The sequence below is a fragment of the Rhododendron vialii genome, chromosome 11a (genome assembly GCF_030253575.1).
Source record: "Rhododendron vialii isolate Sample 1 chromosome 11a, ASM3025357v1".
Taxonomy (NCBI): domain Eukaryota; kingdom Viridiplantae; phylum Streptophyta; class Magnoliopsida; order Ericales; family Ericaceae; genus Rhododendron; species Rhododendron vialii.
The window spans coordinates 27,676,622-27,685,011 of record NC_080567.1 but is presented as its reverse complement, the minus strand read 5'-3'; the positions used below and the strand labels follow the sequence as shown (position 1 = coordinate 27,685,011).

Genomic DNA, 8,390 nt, shown 5'->3' with positions numbered 1-8,390 from the left:
ACTGTACTCTTTTACTTTTGTCTGCAACCGAATAAATTTGGAGAGAGAGAGGCGTTTTTCTAGCCGCAAGGCCACGCGCACTTTGACAAGTGCCAAGTACTACCGAAGAAGTACTCCAATGGACGCTAAAATACGCTACAAACTTGTGCCACTTTTTATGGCTAACGAAACACCCCGCCAATCACAAAAACAACAGACTGGCGCCAGAAAATCTGGCGACCACCCGCCGCCTTTAGAAACAAGTTGTTGGAAATTGTCTACCGTATTTCTTTTAAATTATTTCTCGGCTCAATAACAAATGCAATCATTACAATTTTTGTAACAATTTAGGAACTATGCAAATCAAATACAGTACTCATTTAAAATAATTTCAAATGTATTTTTTTCCCCTCAAAATATAAAGCATGCATAACAAAAGATTTGAGGTGGTGAATAGCACATTATTATTTTGTCAGAAAAAATTGCTCTCTAGTCGCAAGGGAAGGGGCGAGTGGGGGTACTAGACTGGGTACAATAATGAAAAGCGATAACGAGGAAGGCACCTAGAAATTTCATGTTGAATATTGACAATTTGAAGGATCCTCGTCTGGTCGGGTCATTGGATCGGATGGTTCCCGAATCCAACTTTTTGTTTAAATTAAGGGCACCAATTCATGTCCCAAAATGTGATTCATGTCCCATCATATGAAAAGAGGTTGAAGCACATGTGATGCACATGCAAGCTCTAATATTATTGCTTTTTGTTTGATCCAAATTTAACAAAATTTTAACGGAAACTGATATTCGCGCTTTATTTTTAACTGATATCGCTCCACTTTTAACGTGAAGTTATCCAAATTTGACTTGCACATACATCACGTGCTCTGGCCTCTAGTGCTAATTAATGTCATGCTTCCACTGCCATCGCCTCCGCCTAATACTTAAATAGTCTTTTATCAAATTTCGCAAATGAGTCGTGAATTAATATCGTACTAAAATTCATTACACAAACACAAAATAGAATTTCCTAACAGATCAAGAAGCATATGTGATACTCCTAAGGAATATGTAGTCTGGGCGTGATAGAGAGAAAGACAATAGAGGACAAAAAAAACTATCCAACAAGGTGAATTCAATTTTTTCTATTGAACTCAATTGGTAATTCAACTTAAACATCAAAAACAACCAAAGGGCCCCGTAGTGTCCCTTATCAACCCAACATCAGAGTCATGCATACTTGAACAAAAATTTAACACACCTTGTATATACATACAATTAAGAACAAACGGAACTGTTGTCCTCGGAACAGTATCGTAGTCGGAGCCGCAGTCAAAACAATAAACTATCAAAACTACAATGAAAAGTAAATTGCCGCACCATCATTAGAACGCCAAATTGCCTCGCCGTTCCTGAAAGCGAAGCACCTTCGTAACGAAAAATAGATACGATGTTTTATACTTGTTTCTGCCGTGGTGGGGATGGAAGAAATAGATGCGAACATTTACAGAAGATTTAAAGTAACAATAACAACTCGTTTGGATTAAGTGATTTCGGGAGAAAAGAAAGGAGAAGGGAGAACACAATCTCTCCTCCATTTGGATGATCCATAAGGCGAGAGAGGGTGAGGAAGGGCGGGAGATGAGAGCCCCTCAAAGCCCGTCTTTGTTTCTCGCCACTTTTGGCACGATTCCGTGAGAAAGGAGAAGAGAGAGGCGAGTGGGGAGCGTGAGTGAGAGTAGATCTCACTCGCTCAACTTTTGGCAGCGCGTGTGGGCTACGATGGCATCTTTTCATTGTCGAACTAATGACTGTACGATCGCCGGAGAAGAGAGAGGAGAGTTCCAGGTCGCTGAAGATGGGAGTGAGAATTTGATTTCTCTCGTGTATTTGGATGGATTGCTGAGAAATCATACCTCTTTCTTTTTTTCTTTCACTAATAAGGGAAACCACTCCCCTTTCTTTCCCTTTCTCACCTGGTAGCCAAAGGGACTGTATGGGGAATGTAAAAAGTATTCTCAGTATACCTACTTTTTGAATTTTGTGTGAAGCATTAGACGGATGTTCAAAGCTCTTGGGAACCATGGGGATTTTCAGAATTTTCTCTACAGGAGGAGACAATTAAGGCCTTGTTTGTTTGGGGGACTCAAATTTTTTAGGCACAGGCTTTAATAAACTTTCTTTATCTATTTCTCTCCACTCATTACTTTCAAAGCGCAGTTTATTTTTTTATCCGCAACGGAGGTGTGCAGTTGCACGAAGTTGAACATGGGTCGTGGGTACTTCGTCCGTGTTTTTACTTTCATGGCCTTACAGTTAATAGTTGTGTGTGGTACTTTAAAAGTAAATTCTTTTGTTTGTTTGCGGCAATTTTGGAAAAGGAAAAATGTAAGCCAACTTCAAAGGGAGTCCTCACCAAAGGATGCTCTCTCTTTATATTTTGGAATAGATATCTTAGGCTTACGTTACATTACGTGCATTTTCAATAATTCTTGGAATATCAAACCCATCTTTTGAGAGCAAGAAAACCATCGGGGACAAAGTTTTGAACTCGTATTAAAACCTTAAAACAGAGCAAACCATTAAATCTTAGGCATTGACGGGCAAACCAAACCCTTTGGGTTCAGGTCCTATATTGTTGAGCTAAGTAGGAGTAAAATGTTTTTGCTAATTGACCGGCAAACCACCCATGGTCCCAATGCCACCCCTCACCAGGCCACCACTACCATCATGTGTTGCCTTTTCAAGCCACCACATCCACTTCGACAACTTCGACTAATTCCAACGAGTCATTCGACGACCATCCATCATTATCGGTCATTCCTTTAAACTACTTCCCTCACGGATAGTGATTTCTCACCCTCCAACAATTCATCCAACCACCTCCTACTCTAATCTTTAAAAATGGTGTTGTTGATCCACTCATTGTCTTGAGGAAGTTTACACAAGAGGTTCAAGCGTCAAGGTACCTTAGGTGAGTATATATACAATTTGAATGAAATTAAGGAGAAATTAAATAAGATTCTGCAAATCATTAAAATGATAATTTTTCATACATAAATCGAAGTTAGTGTGAATTTTGTCATAAATTTCGATGCCGTCCCCATAAACTAGTTGAGTTTACATGATGTGGCACTACAAACATACCATTCGTTTTTGAACAGCATAAAACTAACATAAACAAAGCAGTACTAACATGCAAGAAGTAAAAATTTGTTAAATGAACCAATTTTATACTCTGACAAACAATCTTGTAAGTTGTAAGGAGTCCTCCTATCAGAAAACAAAAATATTAGGGGAGGAATGTAATTTATTGAACAACGAGGGTTGTTATGTATATTAGTCGAAAGATTAGGGAAAACCAACGAACCAAACATCGCAGTTTTAAGTTTGACAAGAAGTTAGCAACGAAGAGGACGCTGCCCCTCTCTCTCTCTCTCTCTCTCTCTCTCTAGCCTCAGTCCGACGAACTGTCGCCGGAGGCCAACCGCCGGCCATCATGTTCTCTTCCCAGTTAAGTTTTTTCGACACTTTGATTTATATTTTCCTTTAGAATTCTTTCCGAAAGCGAATGAGAAGAATTTTGTAAGCTCTATTTAAGCCCGCGAGCTCTAGCCACTGAAGCAAAATGCACCCTAAAACTCATTGATTCGACATCAGATATGTGGACCTTTTTTAGCTTTAAATTGATTGTTGGCTCGACATTAGCCTTATTTAGTTGTATTGTATGGTAAAATTGTTCAAAATGGTCCAATTTTGTTCAATAGAACTCAATTCTGTATAATCTGTATAACCAAACAGTGATATATCAGTTCAAGTTTCTTGAATATATACCACTCAAGAGTTGAAAATTGGGTTTGCTTTAATTTGGAGGTTGCTATTTGAAGCAGGGTCATTCTAGTTTCAGTGTTAGGGCCCATTAGAAGTCTGTTGCACCATAAGAGCTTGAAAGGTCCTGAATTTTGATCCACCAGAGCAAGCACCTTTGGCTCGTTTAGGAGATCGATACATGGCGTTGAGGCATTACCTCGGATTTTCTGATGGCGAGCTGATGAGGTCAGACGCGAAACCTTGTATTAGGTTAATGAGGCAAACTGCTGGGATTTTCAGCGTTGGATGAGCATTTGGGTTTTGGATTCTCTGTCCTTTGCATTATGGTATGTGCTAGTTTGTTATTTCCAATTCTTGTTGTTTCATGGGCTTTATTTTTTGTTCCCAGTTACATGTGATTTTAATGGTTACTTCCTGCGATCGGTATATTCTGCTCGGTTTTGATTACAGGTGGAGAAACTTTAAACGCCAGTTTTATTTACTGTCTTCTATCTGATCCTTATGTTTATCTCATTGGCTTAACCTTTTTTTTTTGGCTTAAATACTTAAATGGTCCTTACAAAATAGAGTCGGTTACATTTTCGTCCTTATAAAATTTTTTGTGTCAATTTCGTCCTTCCAGTTTGTGACTCAATTCAATGTCACCCTTGCCGTCAACCAGTGGACGGAATTAACCTACTTGGATAACGGAAGCCTTATTTGGCACCTACCTGGCCCACATCTCTTCCCCCAATATTACCAACATTGTTTTCTACCAAAAAAGACGCACAAGATCAATCTGCCATTCAATTACATTATGAACGTGTGACAAAAAAATTCACAAACGATATAGGTTTAGAAAAAATGCTCTCTAGACTCTTTTCATTCAATAATAATCAATCACTATCTTGCCCCGAAGGCTAGAAAAACCCTAACTCTAATTGATTGGCCTCAAAACGGACACCGAATTAATTAATAACGGAAATTACCAAAAATGAAAAAATTCAGAATAATAGCAAAACTAGAAAATAGAGAAAACTGTAAGACTTCTCCCAAAATTACGGCTTAATTCAAATTTTTCTTGCCCAAGTTATTATTAGCAAGTCAAATATTTCCTTAAACGGCAAATTTGAGCTTCCGAAGGCCTAAACAGCCTTAAACGGCTAAAAAACCACGGTGCACGGCCAAAGGCCATGTGCATTGACCGTTGGGCCTTTTTGAATTGAACCCAAATGCGTACAAAGAGGGGACCACAAATGTGTACAAAACAGACATTTTTTAATAGAGAAAAAGGTAGGCGAAAGGTATAAAAAACATGCACACTTTAAATTTGCCCCCCACTGAAAAAATTAGTGTATAAACTGATGATACAAATTAGTAACTAATGATGTTCCTGTAGTAAACAACATCTTTTGGACGGAAAACCTTAAACCATTTGCATTAAAAACTTGGGTAACAAACTAGAAGGACGGCAAGGGTGAATTCCATCCACTGGTTGACAGCAAGGGTGATATTGAACTGAGTGACAAATTGAAAGGACGAAATTGACACAAAAAATTTTATAAGGACGAAAATGAAACCGACTCTATTTTGTAAGGACCATTTAAGTATTTAAGCCTTTTTTTTTTTGATGTTCTGAAAATGTTAGAAGAGAAGACAAAATATCCCATACTTAGGTTAGCTGGAACTTGCTTAGAAGTTTTGATGATCATTGATCAGATTTGCGTGCTTAATAATTGTTGTGCATGTTTACATACAATGGCATTTGTTCATGAGAAACACCTAGCCAAAGTAAAATATGAATAGTTAATCGGAACAAGAATTTTAACTTGTATGAATAGAACAATGACCTTTGCAGAGATCAAGTTTCTAGAAGTTGTAAGTCAATATACAGAAGAATGTAAAAAGTGGCTTTGAAAGTTTACCGTGAATCTGTTACAAGAGATTTTATGAGTCATGTAATACAGACATAGGGTAATATGCAGCAGGGACCAAAAGAGATGGAGGACCAGAAGAGTAATAACCCCACATAGCAACTAACTACCATACTTTAATTACCTCGACTGATTATGTTTGACTTCAGGTTGTTGAAAATGGAACCCAGAACGTAGATACAAAGACGATCTGATTTCCAAATAACCTACCGTGTGTGACTTCAATTATATACTGACTAATATCGAGAATGGCAACTAACTACCATACATGCTAGTTGCACCAAAAACTCTCTCCTTAAGAAATCGCAGCCTTAGGGAACCTATGGAGGGCTGATGGAGTTAGTGCTAGCATTGGACTAAGATTCATTTGTTAAGTATTTACCACTCCAGCACTTGACAACTATATATAGAAGAAATATAAGAGAAGGGTACACGTAAGAGAAACGCGTTTGGAGTTGGTTGATTCAAGATTTGCAGTGTGTTATGGAATCTTTGTCATTTTGTAAATCTAATTTCCTTTCATTTATTTGTTAAAGAGTTTTCAATAAGTTGTTACCAAGTTGTGATTATGAGGTTATTTCGCTAGTGAGTATTTGAACCTGCCCAACTGAACCTTCTTTTCTGCTAACAAGGCTATTACTTGGGTTGCAAATTCCATTTTGGAGGATCAATTGAAGCCAAACTTTTAACCTGTTGGTTTGCACGTGTGAGATTCAACAAGAAAGCAACATCTCCTCTCTCTCTTTCACTCTATTTTGATGACAGCAGAGTTGTTTGTTACTTATTCAGTTATTCCTAGCCTTTATTTCTTCACCCTTGGGCCTTGTCAGAGGAAAGCAACCAGATTTTCTTAGTTGAAGAGGTGTGCTGCACCAACTAGACTATGAAGGATGATTAGCATGTTTTGTGTTTCGACTGTTTTCCTCCGTTTCTCCATGGTGCTGGTACTGTCAAAGGAATAGCGCAATAACATGTCTAATATGAGATAGTTCAGTTTTAGTTGCAGATGCTCTCGCTAATGGGAATGGGTAGCTGCAGTCAAGATTTGAAGCTCACCCAAACACGACGAAAACCGAAAGAAAACTAGAACTAGAAAAGAAAGTACCGAGAAAAAAAAAAAAAAAAAACTAGAAAAGAAAGTAAAGGAAAAGAATTTCAAAAAGTCTCCATCCCATGTTCTACTTCTGTGTAGGGCATAGCTCATATGTTCTACTTCTCTCTGTCTCTCTCTAATTTTTGTGTCCTTGATTCTTGAAAAGACCTATCTATTGAACTTGGCTCATGTTCTATCAAACAAACTAATCTGCAGTTTACTAGCTTTGTCTGAGGTACCACACGTTTCTCATGAATCAATTTTCAATTTGAATTCTCCAATTTTGATTGTAACATGGCCACATGGGTTTGAGTATGGTAATGGAGTAACAGACTTGCTTCTGCCATCATGCTATTATCTGATGTATCCACCCAGTCGTCATTTGTGAAATCTTCTGCTTAGATTTTTTTTTTCCCTTGCATCTCTTGTGAAGCCTGCATCTTGTTGTTTCCTTTGATCTTTCACCTTCATAGTATTCAACAGAAGAGAGGTTCCCCAATCCTAACATCCGTACCCTGTTGTTAACACCCCACACCACTATGATTTTGTTAATTTTTTTTTTAACTATTCAAGTATTAGTTTGCCATTGATAGTTGTGGACACCCCTAGTACAGCAGTAGTTACTATCTCATAATGCATTATGGTGGAAGTTCATAGCAGAAGAGAGTTTAAAGCAGCGAATAACTTTTATTTTTTTAATTTGTTTAGTTCTGCAAAAGGTGATTCACCATTTTATGCAAAATGAAATACAATTTTAAACTGGTTTTCAGTTATTGAACTGTGAAAAAAAATGAAATAAATATGATTGTAGAGGAATTTCATGATTGGTGGACACGCGAAGGCTTCCTCTATTTCCGGCATCCGATTTGAAGCTTGCTTTTTATTTTTCTTTTTCTGGTGAATGCTATAATTTCTTTGTTAGTTGCCATATGCTCTGTGATTCTGAATCTTCGCACTTCTACGAATGTATGCATTTCATTATAACCTTCTTCATGCATTTTCCATTCTAATGCAGGTCCCAGAATCACAATTCCCCGGAGCCTTAGGTGGGCAGGTTGTGGAGCTGTCTCTGTGAGTTCAACAACGGCTCTGCTGGTCCGCCTCTTCAGTCCCGAGTGTGAACCCCAGAATATATCTGCTTACGACAATAAGAAATGATGTTTGATTCTCGTTTTCATTGGATTTTGATGTGTGAAAATGACCTGTAGTCCCTCAAGGAGGGAGGTTGTTTTTCCCATTTCCCAGATGAACCTCCGGAACTATTTCTTGTGATCATTATCCAAAATTAGCTTGTGAATTACAGAAATATTTCTCTTGTCTGATGAGTGTAACCTTTCACGAATGATTGTATCGTGGGTGATCATTATATCTTTGCTTTGTTTCATCAGGGAACGTGCTGGAACATAGTTTTTAGGAAATATAGAAGTTTGGTTGTTTGTTTCACTGAAAATATTGGGGGTAAATGTTAGCAAAGAATATCCAATTTTATCCAGAAAAGATTGGAAAATGAAAAGCTAGGTTTTACCCTGAATCTTCCTCTTCCTTGAGAGCAATTGGAAAAACTCGTGTTTGGGCCT

The 8,390-nt window shown here is 37.9% G+C and overlaps 1 pseudogene; it reads left to right on the top strand.

The window, feature by feature from the left end:
* Window positions 1-3,409: 3,409 nt before the first annotated feature.
* Window positions 3,410-8,200, top strand: LOC131308735 (uncharacterized; annotated as a pseudogene).
* Window positions 8,201-8,390: the final 190 nt, after the last annotated feature.